This window comes from Panulirus ornatus, chromosome 34 (assembly GCF_036320965.1).
Source record: "Panulirus ornatus isolate Po-2019 chromosome 34, ASM3632096v1, whole genome shotgun sequence".
NCBI lineage: Eukaryota > Metazoa > Arthropoda > Malacostraca > Decapoda > Palinuridae > Panulirus > Panulirus ornatus.
This window is the reverse complement of record NC_092257.1, coordinates 11,109,881-11,126,539: the sequence shown is the minus strand read 5'-3', so window position 1 is coordinate 11,126,539 and position 16,659 is coordinate 11,109,881. Positions and strand designations below refer to the sequence as shown.

The following is a 16,659-nucleotide window of genomic DNA, read 5'->3' as shown; positions in this document are numbered from 1 at the left end:
CACATCACGACCCCCTCCCCTCTCCCAGGCCCAGTAAGCCATGACGCCTCCACAATCCCCACTCTCCTGAGTCATGTCCCTCTCATTATCCTGACACCCTTCATCGGATCGCCCTCTCCCCTCCCCACACCTCTCCCCTACAGCCCCTCGTTATCTAGAAGCCTCCTCCCCCCCTCCCCACCACCGGGTTTAACCCCCTCCCCTTACCCCATAGCCATTAAACAAGGGCAGGTCCGCTAGCCTGGTCTGCTTTGGCCCGGGGACGATGTGTGGTAGCGACTCCTGGTCATATACTACGTTTTCTTCCTTGTTTTGATCAGTCCAGTTTTCTTTAACATTAACTTACAACTGGGACGAGGCTTTTGGCCAGTTAACCATATAGTGTGAACAACAGACTGTGGACTGTTAACTGTCAGGTGTTGGCGATAGTTAGGATGTTGAAGTTTGCTGGGAATGGATGAAAAGCTACGGAAAACAGCCTGTGATCGATGGTAAATGAAGAGCTGGTGTGGTATGAAGAAAGTCTGATGCTGGGTCTGCCTTAGCCCGACCTCCACACTCTACCACCACCACCTCCACCTCCACCACCACCACCACTACCATCACCAGAAGTGATCTATTGTTGGTTACATACGTGAATTACATCAAAGGAAAATCTGAAGCCGTTGTATTCTTTATGGTGATTACTTAGGTATCATGATGAGTATGTCATACATTTACTTTACCAGTTTTGAGAATTGATGAATTGATTGTAATTGGTCCAACTGTTTCTAAGATAACCGGGAAGTACTATGAAGGATAGTTGATAGGTTGGTTATCTGGACTTTGAGCCTGTCAACCGGTGGCATCATTAATGTGTTAAAGACATTTGTAAGTCCACATACACCTTCACTATTTACATGGTCTGTGCTCTGACCATGAACGATGTGGTTTCGCGCAAGGTTCCTCAAGGAGTGAGTTAGGTCCCTAAACATTTTTACCAAAGATTTACTCGTGGTTTGTAAATCTAATCCTTGTATGAACTTTATAAGCTCAATTTCAGGTCTGCAGATTTCTGAAACAAACAAGAATAGGTCAGCTGAGGCTTGATCCTGCACGTGTTACATAACATCATATTTCCGTAACTCCGTTGAATCTTCCAAGTGTATATGTCAGTAAAGCTGATCCTTCATGAATCACTGAGATCCTCCAGTGTATATGTACCTTAATTTTAGGTTGTTTATGGATCATTTAGGTCAGAGTATGAACGAATCACAGCGGTATACCGTACTTAGGCCCATGTAATCGCCAGGTTACTTGGACCTTAACCCCATTTTTTCATCTTTTCCATAGGTAATCAGAGATTAGCCATGCGCCACGATCAGATATGGAACATCGACGAGATACAATCAGGTTTTCTGATCTCCCTCTGGGTACTCAAGCGAGACGAATTATCATCTCGGTGGTTCATATGGTCGACCTCGTGTTACTTTTTATATCTGATTTTCTGTTCTACACTTCAATGCCACACACTCTAATCTTTACGACACTGTGTTGCTCCTGAGGATTTTCAGATTCGGTAGTCCCTCCGTCCTTCCTGTGGCACCATTATCATCAGTCTACCTCGCGTGTTGCTGATAGACTCGGGAAAACTAGAGCCTTGATTTCTGAGGTACGTGGAACGAGTGGTTATCGCAGTATTATGAGTAAGAACGAAGATAGTCTGTCTATGTATATGTTTGATGAACGAAAGAATGATAGTTTCTCTTCGTACATCAGGTCACACACAGCCTTCTGTGCTGGCATGGACGGACACTGTACCCACAGAGCCCCTGCCAGCCAGCACATGCGAGCATGTATATCTTGCACACCAGCACAACCTGTCTTTCTGGATCCCATGACAACGGTAACTCTGTCAACAGACGGTTGCACTTGTCAGCAGCCACCGGTGCGTAACGTTAATGGGTACGGGCTGTCCGTGTGACACGCGCGGGGTAGGGAGGGAGGTGTTGGGTCACCCGCCAGTGACCGGCTCAGTGGTCAAGCAAGGCATCCATCATCGTGGTGTGGTGGTGTCCATCATATGCGTTACGGGTTGACCATGACGTTGCTGCCCTCTACCTGTTTTGTGATTATCATGATGGCTTCTGCTGTCGTGAGTTGTCCGTGCTGGGACGTAGGTACACACGGCACGTATGGCCCACAGGTATCATCAACACATGCCTCCACGAAGGAGACATTTCTGCCGCCTGACATTTCCACTGGTCTGGTTTTCGTTGAAGTAGAATTACAGGGAATTGATTTCCGGGCAATATTACCACAGAAAAAAAGGCGCATACCTTTACTTTGTGCTTGAGGGGTTTATCATCTGTCTTAAGTAATTGGGTGGTATGATACTTGGTTCGTCGTTGCTAACGTTTATTTTGGGAGTTGATGAAGAGCATTGGTTTAACACAGTGACATAATTAATGCAGCTACTCCGTCACTCGTAGAACCATCCACATTACTGTGTGTCACAAAAGTCTGGTTTCGGGCAGAATTTACTGTCTAACTGTAGCTCACTAAATGTTCATATTTCATGACACTAACTCACACCTACCCATGAGTCCCTCCGAACTCATGGCTACGTTTACGAAAATAAATACTATACAATTTAAACATTCGTTGAGGTAAAGGTAATTCGTGAATTTTGCACTTCTGAGACACCTTTGTGTTATAGTTAATTGTGATTACCTTTGCTATCCACGGGTACATCCTCCTCTAGATGTGGTGACTGGAATGTGTGAGTGTGTGTGTATATATGTCATCATTCTCAGGACCAGTCACCTACTTGAGGATATTCGAGCCTAGCTTGGCGCACGTGATACTGGTTGTCACAACACGAGATATGGAGATGTTGGAATTTCCTCATTAGTGACTTGACACCACCTGGAACAGTCTTGTGCGTGGAGGGTTGTGGCCCCGGGAGTCTTGAGACACTCCTGTGGACACCTTCAGAGATTCCTGGACTCGCCGCACGTCTTGCCAGGTGACTCATGTGGTGGAGAAGCCGCGCTGGTTTCTTTAGGCGCCGTACCTGCAGGATTTTGCTGTCTCCCTCGATGTTTTGTGTCACACTGAGGAATATCTTTACGTGATAGATTACGTTTGGAGAGGGAAGACTAAAGTGATCTAATTAGATTATGCCGCACCCATCTGAGACTAACCAGAAGCTGAATCACCTAAAGAAAGAACCTACCACAGGCAAGAGGAAGTATTAGTAGCTGGTCAAGGCTCAGGGCGAATATAAAGTAAACCAGGTGATGCCGAGGGCAAACAACAGGTCAGGCAGTTAATACCTAGAGCGGGTGCAGTATTATCCAATCAGTGGCGGGATCTCATATATCCTCAACCAATCAGTGTCGTAAACTAAAACACGATAAGCCAATTAACTACGAAAGCCTGTACCATCAGCCGTTAATGGGAAGAGTGATGGAACCATCAACCTGTTAAAGCGCGAGCGGTAGATCATCGGGGACTCACGGCCTCACTCACGGGCCGCCCATTATCACAGTGATGACAGCCGATATTGCAGTAAAATCTTGCTCTAAGTACGTCGTTGATGTCGCACCTGCCATTTTGGTTGATGTATGAGGTCAGTAGGGTAGCCAGACCTCAGCTCAGAGCAAGAGGGATGAGTGTTATAGTGGCGTGTGCTCCAGCGGCCGCCTGGTATGGGCCTCAGCCTGCCCCCGTCCCCGGGTGTTCCAACTTCTGACAGTGAAGTGAAGAAAAATGATCGAAGACTTTTGACATGGTAGAAGTCAAGGCTGTGCTACCGCAGAGAGAACGCTTTCAACGTCTTCCTTTTCCGGGATTGATCACAGGATGGTGGGAATACACTTCAGTTTTCAGTCACACCAAACAGTAGGCTATGGTTTGGTCCCAGATGAAAAGTTCATTATCACTGGTTACATATGACGTGCCTCTACATAAGACATACTTAACCTGTTAAGGTTATAGATAATACACGGCGTCACCTGGCTAATGAAACAGAGGTGTGAGAGAACATATTTGACTTTCAGCATCGCATGGAAACAAGTGAACCTGTTCTCTTCGCCGCGGTTTTCCTTCTGTCATTCTTCTGCAGATATTAATCTGGCTTGTGGCCTCGACAGTTGACGGCTTGCGTGTCTCCCAAGCTGAGTCAGACAGCATTCGACAGGTCACCAGGTCATAGGTATCAGCGGTGGTAACTCCAGACACATTATAAAACTCTTTACCTTCCACAGGTACGCAGTGGAACTCTACACTCCGTACGTACACTGTGAAACTCCTTGCAGTGTTTTTATGCCAGAGGCAGATCTATCATCAGATGAAAAACTGGGTGACGTTTTTAATTTCTTATGCAACAGGCTCGCCTTGTATATGAATGCACCTGTGCCCGTGATTAGTGTCTTTTTACCTATGTATAAAAAGCCAGTGGTCAAGGTGAAACTTATATTAATATGCTTGAGATGGGATGCCTTGCCTTCCGCCCTGGTCTGTGTTTGGCAGTGATGGGGCGGTAAGACCAGTTTAGTGTGGACGTTTACTTTACGAGAAGGGGCCCAGGAGACCGTCCTATGGCGTCGGTGGACACGCATGCTCGTAGGGGATAGAGTGTCCCTGGCGTCGGTGGACACGCATGCTCGTAGAGGATAGAGTGTCCCTGGCGTCGATGGACACGACTTTGGAAAGGTGAAGACAAGGACAAGGTGCACTCTATAGGATGTGGTGTATATGGAACACATGTGGAGGACGTGTAACAGAAGACCTGATATAAGGTCTGTAACGAGAGTGTCACCTTTAGACGTAGATGAGGACGTGGTGGAGCCAAGGGCAGATATAAGGGAAAATGTGGTGGCTGGACGGGAAGACGTGGAGAAGTTAAGGGAAGATGTGGTGGCCTTCAGTAAGGATGTATAGGACTTAAGCAAGATGAACTGAACTTAAAGGGGGATATAGTGGACTTAAAATCAAAGGGTTGTGGTGGACTTGTGAATATTCTACTACAGATATACACATTACATCCTAAGTTAAGTGTAGCATATCATAGCAACATATCTTGACACACAAGTACACTGCAACCTTACTTAGGTCGGAGAAAAACCATACCAGGTGTTAACGTTTGAGTGAAGCACTTAACCCTGCCAGGTGTTCACTTAACACTTGGGTGAATTACTTAACCTTCAAGTGGTGACTTCTTCCACCTGGACCCTGACCATATTGGTCTACAAGGAGAACCTAGATGTAGGTCTTGTTAACTTAGGCATTTAAGGTCTCACTCAAGATTTCTCGTCTATGCGTCTCATGTTCGAGACTGTTCATCTTTGTTAAATGATGTACATATGTTCCTCCTGTAGTTGCTGTGACGAGAGGTGGTTTTCCTTGTTTGGGCTGTATAGGACGTTGTCCTTGTTCTGAGGAGGCTCTTGTCCTTGTTGTCTTTGTTCTGGTAGTGTGCGTGTAGTATTGTTGTGTGAAGAACCTTTTGTTCTTGTTACTATCAGTGGTGGAGGGTCTGTGTAGACGACCAGCGACAGAGGGTCCCTGTAGAGTAGACGACCAGTGGCGGAAGGCTCTGGTAGACGACTAGTCCAGGAAACCTCCTTGCAGACGACCATTCATGGAGCTTCCCCGTAGACGGCAATTCATGGAGCCATCATGTAGGCGACTGTGAGTCTGGCTGAGTAAAGTGCATTCTGGCCACACGACGGGCTCCCGCTTGGTCGAACTTACCACAAATATTTATTCTTTCGGGAGCTTTTATTTTGACTCAGTTTTATTCAGTAAAGTTTACTTTAATTACGTTTTTCTGTCATAACAAACTCACCTAAATTTAGCTAATCTAGCCTTTATGAAGGCTTCAAACCGGTTCATGGTAAAGAGTATAATAATGCTACACGCATCAGGTTCAGTACCCTCAGAAGCCTAATATGTATTCTACTACTGAGCCGCTGGCGCACGTAGAGCAGAACTAACCTCTGAACAATATTCAGAACTACCGTAACTACCGGTCTGTGGATAACTTTAGTACGTAAGCAGCGAGTACCGGTCGTCTTCGAATTAGTGGTGTTAAAATCAGCTCTCTGACTCTACCTCTTCCTTCATCGCCATTCACCTCAGTCCCAGAGCAACGAGACAACACGTACTGAAGGCGCCAGGAAATGAGTGAGTAAAGAATTTGACACAAATAGCCCTCCTGCTCACTCCATTGGTAAGATCGTCATGTGTAACGTCAGTGTCAGCTTAACGACAGTGGACGGAGTTCTGACGTGTAGGGTAAAGCCGTGCACACATTAAGGTCGTTTTTATAATCAGACGGACGTTGGTAGGTCGCACCGCAGCCTCGCTCACTGTTACCACACATGCGGTCGACACAAGCATCATTTGTTTGTTGTTTCCATACGTGACACTTGGCATTAGGGGTTTTATGTACTCAGAATCCGTAATTATACTGCAGTAGTTGTGCTTGTGGTAGTAGATCATAGCTGGTGCATGTGGCTCGAAGGTTTTTAAGAGCTGAAGTGAGCGATTGAGCATGATGATGTGTTTCAGTGGTCATTCTTATGAGCTTCGTTAATGGAGCACAGGTTCTGGCATGATGAAGGCCATCGTCTGCTAGACTGTCTCCTAATTCGTGTGGTTGTGGACCTTCTCATCTCCAAAGGCTTCCACAAGTCTTTATCTTTCTTGTTGATCTGTGGTGATGGTACCTGAACACAGGGTAAAATACTCGTGTGGTGTTTGATACATAAATGTAGCCTGGTGTAAGATATTTCATGTATATTATGTTAGTTATTCAACATGGCAGCTGACAGTCCTCAGGTATGGAATCTAATTCTTACAAACAATACTATGCAGAAAAAACTGCTTATATACTGGCAGCAGTTTATATAATCGGTGAAATTTATGTGCTGTTGTTAGATATGAGTGATAAAAGATGGAGACATAATTCGCAGTCTTCTATCCACCAGGTGGAAATGATAAAGGTATCTTAAGGAAGATGTCAGAAAGTCTATATTCTGCTGTTCATTCTTGGAAATTCATTCATTAACGTTACCACTAGCAAGGCACTTTAGTGAAACATTCTGGTAGTCGAAATGAAAGAATGAAATTCAGCCACAAAATAGAGTAGGATCTGTAAGAGTCAAGACTTAAGGGAGGGAGAATAATTATTATTACTGAGTGTTGACCAAGGTTTAACGGCCGCCCCTCACCCGGCCTGGCCGACCTTCATCTGTTGATTTTGTATTTCAATCACGCACATCCGGAAGCTCCTAGGAGAACACCCTTCACTCACATATTTCTTTTATGTAAATGGTGTTTTAATAATGCACTTTTAAAGAATAGATATCAAATGCAATTGCCTATAAAAGTGTTTGATTCATTGAACACAGTTAGGCAACACTGACCGTGGTGTAAAGAAGGTAAGAATCGTTTTATAGTTTAATTAATGCTCTGGGTTCATATTCTTTTTGTACCCATAAATCGAGATATGTTTCTAGTGGAAAACTGTAGAGGTATATAGCGTCCCAACCTGCTCTAGAAATACCTCCTACGACTTATGGGAATGGTTGTGATGAGGTCACTACTTTATATACAGCTTCATCACCTCTGTGTGGTATGTTACTTATAGATCCAGTGGACGGGTCGGGATGGGGGAAGGTTTCTGGAGAGGTGAGAGACGTGGCTGTGAACATTACGAACGAAGGCTGGGCTATCGTACTCGAAGGTCACACTTGTGCTCAGGTATTTTTGAATAGACTCGAGACGGACGCAGCGGACAGACTGGTAGTGGTGTGTATGTGTGTTTGTGTGTGTGTGTGTGTGTGTGTGTGTGTGTGTGTGTGTGTGTGTGTGTGTGTGTTGATGGGAGGGTGTAACACGATGTTTGTATTGTTCGGGGGAAAGTGTAGCGAGGAGGTGTGTTAGGCCTGACGTTGTTGTACCACATCTCCCACCAACATCCGGACGTCTTTATCACCAACACTGACCCCAGCCAGCCATACCACCACCATCATTATCATCATCAGCTCCAACAGTGACATCGTCGTCACTGTCACCCTCATCACCATCACCAGCCATAATGCCATCAGTAACTATCGCCACCACCATCATCACCAACAACCAGATTACCATCATTATCAACATTGCCACCATTCCCAGCCTCAGCCAGACGGGTCACCATCATGAGCAACAACACTGATGCCGTCACTGTTACCATCACCATCACCAGTCGGCCTTAGAACTGCCATCATCATCACCATCACTCACTCTCACCAGTATCACCACCATCAGCCAACCGTAGCACATCATCAACACCCTCGCTATTAGTCTTACGTAATGACAATATTACTTCAGAAACTGTGAGTTATCTTCTGGTACCAGAAGCACTTCACCCATTCTTTTTGATAGTAATTAGTGATCTCCTTCAGTATGTAGTCCACTGCATTTCATATTTTTAAAGTTATTTTAAAGGAGTCGTTTATACTTTTTTCGGGAGCGTTTGTAAATCATTGGCTATGTACTAATGTTTACAGTTGTGATGCTGTATGTATTCCTTCGACACTTCATTTACACGTGTAAATACATAGTATACCATATAGATCATAAAGTAACTACTTTTCTTTCGTGTAAATATATAACCACAGCGCCTCATTCACACCAACTTCCAGTTTACACAGCCCCATTCGTCAGTGTTTACTCTCGTGTCCAATTTCACCTGCCTTACAAGGCTTGCGGTTTAAGTTATGCGTTGACTACTTTCAACCCTCATTTACATCGTTGTCCACCTCATCGGCACCAATGACCGCCACATTTACACTACTGAACGCTTCATTTGCACGTGCAGCGCCCCATTTACACTTCAGCATCCATTTACAGGTGAGCCTGGACAGTCAGGAACACACGCACGAGTACATCCGCTACTAATGGCTGCAGGAACCTCGTCTGAATGGATGAAGACAGATTGCAAGATCCTAATTGGCTCTTACTGTGAGATCAGCCGGCAGACCTATAACTGTACATTACCGTCCAATGTTTATTATCTTGATGTGGTTAGGCGGTACTGTGACTTACTTGTATGTGTTACTTACGTTGTTGTGATTTTGTCCTTGGAATAAGAGTAGAGTCATTAGGCCATGTGTTACTTTGGTGATGTGCTCCAGATTGTGTAAGGACATTTATTTTTTTCTCTCTGGACACGACTCTCACTTTTCTGGCAGATTGCAGGAAGTCCTAAGGCTAACTTATGTCTACGCAGGAGCTAGCGGACGAGGGCTTGACTCTGATAGTATGATGATAAAGTTTACAGTTACTTCTTAAGTTATCTTACTCTCACCAGACTAGTTTTTATGTTTCTGATCTCTTTCATCATCACAAACTGCCTGGAAAGCACTCGCTGGGCTGTTGCTGAGTGCGTGCCTTTGTAACCAGAGAATATGAGGCGATCATGGAGGGGTTTGTTGGGCTTGGCTATGGATGAGAGTCTTTAGTTTCGGTACATCGTACATGAGGGTAAAGACTGGGTGTGTGCAAATTACACTATTGTTTTCATGCTCTTGACGCTACCTTGCTAAGGTGGGGAAGATGAATAGGCTAGAAACAATATGTAAATACATATATTTACGTTGGAGGCTCCAGTCACGGACTGAAGTCCTAGTCGAGATATAGAGAAGTTAATGAAGACAAGAGAAAGTGTTTATGAATTTTGGAGAAGGTGGAAAACTTGTTCTTAAAGTGTACCAGGTCGTAGTTATTAGGAAAGACCTGAGAGGGTAGTGTTCCAAAACTTCGAGGTGTAGGGAAAGGAATAGTTATCAAAACGGCCCACCCTTGAGTTGCTAGCAGTCACTCGGTAATTATGTGACGCAGCCGCTTGCCGAATGTTCCGTAGCAATTTATCAATCTAACTAGTGTAAATGTATCATAACTTTTCTGATGATTTTCATGTGATACATTACTCAGTCCACTGCCTCGGGACTCTCTCTCTCTCTCTCTCTCTCTCTCTCTCTCTCTCTCTCTCTCTCTCTCTCTCTCTCTCTCTCTCTCTCTCTCTCTCTCTCTCATGATACATGCCAAACGCGTGGTAGTAAAGGTATGGAGGGTTCGGCTGGACTAGGCTGCCGGTCATTAAGGTTTATGGGTAGGGGAGATCTGTGGGGCAAGTCTATCTGCATAATATTGATGCAGCCAACGTAGAAGACTAGTAATATGGCGGGTACAGTGTACAAATATGGAGGAAGTCGCTCTCATGAACATTAATGGAACATAAACTTTGAGTGAAAAAAGTAAGATATGTCATTGTTACTGGGTCGATGCCTGTTGTATATATACACTGGGTGATGATCAGTGGACTGGAGTTATGTACGAGCTTCCAGAAGAGAGACAGATGAGATGAAACAATCTGTGGTTACTGAATGAATCAGACTGCTGCTCACAGTAACAGATGATTGCTTTTTGTATGTCTCTCTTATTTCTCCATTCCCAGTTTCTTAGGATGGATCAGGTACATCACATACAGCTTCCAAACATCACCTACACATCCTTAACCCATCCCAGGGTCTTAAAGTGGAACATGGACTTTCGTGCATATGTAAGTGCTTCGTAATCTCTTACTTCACTTATTATGATGAGTCGTCCAACGTGTCCATTCTCATCACCTCCATACAGAAGATGCTTCTCTTGTTCTAAACTTTTGAGACATTTCCACGTCACGCCAGTCATCTTCATCCTTGTAGATTATATTCACCATCACGATCATTGATCCTTCTCTCGCCAACGTCTGTCTCGTTCTTCGTCTCCATCTGCCTCTTGAGTTGATTTTAATTTCTTTTTGTTGTCACACTATTGTGTCAGCCACTGGTAGGTTGAGGAGCTGGCTGCTTGTGTATGTATGGTGAAGTACTAGATCCTGCAGGTGAGTGTCTGTATGTATCACACCGCCTCCTCCTGCCTCCTCTTTCCCTCCTGTTGCCTCCCCCTCCCAGCAGTCAGTGACCCGCCAAGGTTGTCAGGAGCGCGTCAGGTGACCACGCCCTCTCCTCCTCCCTCTCTTCTTCATCAGCTCTTCCTTTTTCCCAGCTCCACTTGCCTTCCCCTTCCTCTGTCTTCTTCATCATTCTTATACTTCCCGTTTTTCTTACGTTCTGCTGATCCAGTTTTCCGTTATTGTGCGTCTAGCTTCTCATGATTCTGCTCGACCGCCTCCTTGTGTTCCTCCTCCTCCTCCTCCTCCTCCTCCTCCTCCTCCTCCTCCTCCTCCTGCCTGTACTTCCATACTACTTGGTGTATCTTTTTAGCTATTTTTTCCTGCAGTTGTTGAGGTGGAGGTGGAGGTGGGAGATTACCGTTTGGTTTACTGTCCTGTTTGTGGGACAATCAACATAGTGAGAGTAGATGGCCGGTAAAGGTCACGTTGTTATCTCTCTTTCCCAAGTGCCTCCTCCCTCTCCCCATAAATACACGTCCCGCCTCCACCCTCTATCATATATAGTTCTTTCAGGGTTGTGGGGAATGGGAAGGAGGGGTTGGGTGTGGGGGTGTGTGGCTGTGGAATGGGAGGGAGAGTTGTGGTGGGAAGCGGCCAGGACCACTAGTGGGGGTTTATCGCTCACTTATCCTCTCTCTCCCAGCAGGAGTTTGTAGGGTGCCTCGTGTATGATGTGTGTGTGTGTGTGTGTGTGTGTGTGTGTGTGTGTGTGTGTGTGTGTAGTATTAAAAAACACCGATCACAGGTTCTCATGACAGACTTACGATTGTGCTAGTTGGAAAACACCTTAAATCTATTTCACTGTTGTCGCAATATTCTTTTCCTCAAAGTACGATGCTCACAGGGTGAGGATTAACACGTTTACAGAAAGAAAATAAAAGTGGTTCTGATTGCAGATTAATTATTTGTAGCTCTCACGTAAGTATGCGTGGGTACAGGGAAAACATGATATTCCCCTGATGATAGGGGGGTGGCGAGGACCACAGACCCGGACTCTGGGGGTTGTAAGGCTAGTCCACAGAACAAAGACATGAGCCAAAACTCATTATGGCGCCGGTAGAAATTATTTCATAGTTATTACGTATATAATGAAGGTGATAATTTTGATCAGGAAAAGAGGACAGTCACGAGTGCCTTAATGACCAGTGTGGACAAGTTAATTAACTGTAGCATGAAGGCCAGCGATGTAAACTGTCCCATGTGGATAACTGCGGACTGAGACGGTGCTAATTAACCTTATATTAACATTTGTATTTAGTATTCAATGGTTAGAAGCTGGTACCTGCCTGTGAACAACTAATTTACTTCTGATGTGATGTAATCAGGTTGTTAGGTGCTGTGAAAAGTACGAAAGGAAAGAAACAACACACACACACACACACACACACACACACACACACACACACACACATATATATATATATATATATATATATATATATATGTTTGTGAAGAAGATAGGAATGAGCAGAGGGGTTTCGGTTCACTGAACACTGGAGGGAAAACGCTTTCCTGGTTTTCTTATCAGATATTCAGCTGTGCCACGTAATTATATGATCAGCTGCATCATTGTACAGGTCAGGTCCTGACTGCTGCCCGAGGCGATGCTTGAGGGTCAGAACCTCACCTTTGGCTTCACGTGATATTCATAAAATCGATTCTTGAGTCTTCCTGTTGTTAATGGTTAAAGATCAGGCTTTTGACTGAATGCAGACGATATGCAGGCCATGATGTTAACAAAGCTGGTGATTATATATAGGCTTTATCAGTACTATCGGTTACCGGCGATATAGAAGGGCTGGGATCTTAACTAAAGGGCGTAGCGATATTTCTGGGTCAGACCCATAACTTCGGGCTACTGAAATATTATCCCAGGGAATTTTGTTACTCTGTCATGTAAAGCAAGAAACAAAGCAACAGTAGCACAATGTACAACACGTCAGACACATTACACAGTACTTCCTGTGGTACTTCACTACCACCCCTACAGCAGACAACGCTCGGCCATGGAAGGTCTCATTGATGCAAACCACTATGGGAATATATCTGTAGCTACATACAAGGAGACACGGTGATTACGGGGCGCTAGTGACATTATGTTGTCGCTAGATTATGCTCTGTTGTGTAACGAGACCTTACGCTATACACTTGTGTGACAAAAAAAAATATTAGCTCCATGAACGAACAATACAACTGGCCATGAGAGAGAGAGAGAGAGAGAGAGAGAGAGAGCTAAGGGTATACTTTAGCATATGTAAACACAGCAAGCATGTGTAGCATGTGAGAGACCACAGGAAATTTGGAATGACGATGATAACTACTTTTGTGAGTGTGTCCTCGATCACTGTACGTTGACAGGTTCTGAGAGACATTATCAACACGCTAATTACTCTCAAGGTTATGTACATAAACTGATGTTAGTGTTTTGTGTGATGACTTTACCCTCACATGTGGCCTTGCTCAGGATCATTATAAGCCCGCGGTCGCTGTCTGTGTTAATGGGATTGGCATCGTTGTATTCCCTCAGTTACATCAGATGGGATAACTATATACATTATCTTAATGAGTCACATGATTTTATTTGTATCTCTATATTAAGTTGATAAATGCATTTTAATTCTTCGATTGATGTTAATGAAACATGTGAAGGAGTCGAACGCTTCGAGTAATGCTCAACAAATAAGGCAAGTGGATGCGCTTCGTGAGTATTTTGAAGGTTTGTTGAATGTGTTTGATGATAGAGTGGCAGATATAGGGTGTTTTGGTCGAGGTGGTGTGCAAAGTGAGAGGGTTAGGGAAAATGATTTGGTAAACAGAGAAAAGGTAGTGAAAGCTTTGCGGAAGATGAAAGCCGGCAAGGCAGCAGGTTTGGATGGTATTGCAGTGGAATTTATTAAAAAAGGGGGTGACTGTATTGTTGACTGGTTGGTAAGGTTATTTAATGTATGTATGACTCATGGTGAGGTGCCTGAGGATTGGCGGAATGCGTGCATAGTGCCACTGTACAAAGGCAAAGGGGATAAGAGTGAGTGCTCAAATTACAGAGGTATAAGTTTGTTGAGTATTCCTGGTAAATTATATGGGAGGATATTGATTGAGAGGGTGAAGGCATGTACAGAGCATCAGATTGGGGAAGAGCAGTGTGGTTTCAGAAGTGGTAGAGGATGTGTGGATCAGGTGTTTGCTTTGAAGAATGTATGTGAGAAATACTTAGAAAAGCAAATGGATTTGTATGTAGCATATATGGATCTGGAGAAGGCATATGATAGAGTTGATAGAGATGCTCTGTGGAAGGTATTAAGAGTATATGGTGTGGGAGGAAAGTTGTTAGAAGCAGTGAAAAGTTTTTATCGAGGATGTAAGGCATGTGTACGTGTAGGAAGAGAGGAAAGTGATTGGTTCTCAGTGAATGTAGGTTTGCGGCAGGGGTGTGTGATGTCTCCATGGTTGTTTAATTTGTTTATGGATGGGGTTGTTAGGGAGGTAAATGCAAGAGTTTTGGAAAGAGGGGCAAGTATGAAGTCTGTTGGGGATGAGAGAGCTTGGGAAGTGAGTCAGTTGTTGTTCGCTGATGATACAGCGCTGGTGGCTGATTCATGTGTGAAACTGCAGAAGCTGGTGACTGAGTTTGGTAAAGTGTGTGGAAGAAGAAAGTTAAGAGTAAATGTGAATAAGAGCAAGGTTATTAGGTACAGTAGGGTTGAGGGTCAAGTCAATTGGGAGGTGAGTTTGAATGGAGAAAAACTGGAGGAAGTGAAGTGTTTCAGATATCTGGGAGTGGATCTGGCAGCGGATGGAACCATGGAAGCGGAAGTGGATCATAGGGTGGGGGAAGGGGCGAAAATTCTGGGGGCCTTGAAGAATGTGTGGAAGTCGAGAACATTATCTCGGAAAGCAAAAATGGGTATGTTTGAAGGAATAGTGGTTCCAACAATGTTGTATGGTTGCGAGGCGTGGGCTATGGATAGAGTTGTGCGCAGGAGGATGGATGTGCTGGAAATGAGATGTTTGAGGACAATGTGTGGTGTGAGGTGGTTTGATCGAGTGAGTAACGTAAGGGTAAGAGAGATGTGTGGAAATAAAAAGAGCGTGGTTGAGAGAGCAGAAGAGGGTGTTTTGAAGTGGTTTGGGCACATGGAGAGAATGAGTGAGGAAAGATTGACCAAGAGGATATATGTGTCGGAGGTGGAGGGAACGAGGAGAAGAGGGAGACCAAATTGGAGGTGGAAAGATGGAGTGAAAAAGATTTTGTGTGATCGGGGCCTGAACATGCAGGAGGGTGAAAGGAGGGGAAGGAATAGAGTGAATTGGAGCGATGTGGTATACCGGGGTTGACGTGCTGTCAGTGGATTGAATCAAGGCATGTGAAGCGTCTGGGGTAAACCATGGAAAGCTGTGTAGGTATGTATATTTGCGTGTGTGGACGTATGTATATACATGTGTATGGGGGGGGGTTGGGCCATTTCTTTCGTCTGTTTCCTTGCGCTACCTCGCAAACGCGGGAGACAGCGACAAAGTATTATAGAAAATAAATATAATAATATATATATATATATATATATATATATATATATATATATATATATATATATATATATATATATATATATATATATATATATATATACAGAGCTATGACAGTTTCCAGAAAGACAATTATGTAAGTGTGATGTGAGGATGTCGTGTTCGGTTGTAAATTGCTTCATTCATTTGTTCGAGCCAGTAGCTTCGGGTCAATGTTCAAGATACCAGGAAGTTTGAAGCAGTCTGAATCTCAGTTCCAACGATATATTTCAAGAGCTCGGTGTCAGTCTGTGTTCCTGAACGTTAAGCTCGAGGGTAAAGCAAATGTGTCAGTGTTGTGCATCTTGTCGTGTTGTGGAGGGTATCAGGTGTGTGGTAGTGTCAGTGGTATACCGGACGGCCGCAGAAATCCTGAGTTGGTGGTAATTGTCAAGTAAAATGGCATCACTGTTGCTGGACGACCTCTCCTCAGGCCTCACTGTTGTTGACAGAGGATGTCATTACTTACTGCCCGGTCAACAAGTGATAACAGCAGGTTATTTGTGTGTGTGAATACCTTAGTGTACCTTAGTGTGTGAAGGTGTTGGAACCGAGGCTGCCTTCGCTATGAGGAACAGTAATTAGTGACTTATTGTCTTCCCAAGTAGCAGTTTCTAGCTGGGTGTCGTGCTCATCTTTTACCCTCTTCTTCATTAACTTCCCGTCTTTTCAGTAGCCATATTCCCCCAGTTTCTAAATACTTTAGATCTTAATCTAGTATATGCCGTCAATACGCTTAGTGTGTGTGTTGGACATTCTGTCGTCACCCCTGCGTATGTGTGTGTGTGTGTGTTCATTCATTCTTGTTAGCACGATGAGTCAAGAATGATGCATAACGGAAACTTCACATTATATGTACTGCCTGTGTCGGTAAAAATGTGTTTAGATTTTAGAACACGTAATCTCATAGATTTTCGTATTAAATAGGATTTTTTCTCCTCAAATGCATTAACTCAGGATTTCTCCATGCTGAAAAGTTCGTGTTAACAGCATATATGAATTAGGCAAAGACAAATATCGTGGCTTTTTTTTTTCTTAAATTAATGCGCTCATTAGCATAATTTTCTGAGTGGTCATGAATTTAAGGGGTGGCGGGTTATTAG

General features: G+C 44.2%; 1 protein-coding gene across 4 annotated transcripts in view; it reads left to right on the top strand.

The window, feature by feature from the left end:
• Window positions 1–16,659, top strand: part of LOC139759825 (uncharacterized) — a 155,291-nt gene that overhangs the window by 76,686 nt on the left and 61,946 nt on the right. Inside the window, exon 1 of one of the 4 annotated variants that reach the window (XM_071682317.1) lies at window positions 15,775–15,832. The exons of 2 other annotated variants lie outside the window; for them this stretch is intronic. The gene's annotated coding sequence lies outside the window, so the exon portion shown is untranslated. Of the gene's footprint in view, window positions 1–15,774; window positions 15,833–16,659 lie in introns of those variants that run through there. One more of the 4 variants, XM_071682315.1, reaches the window with a different exon arrangement.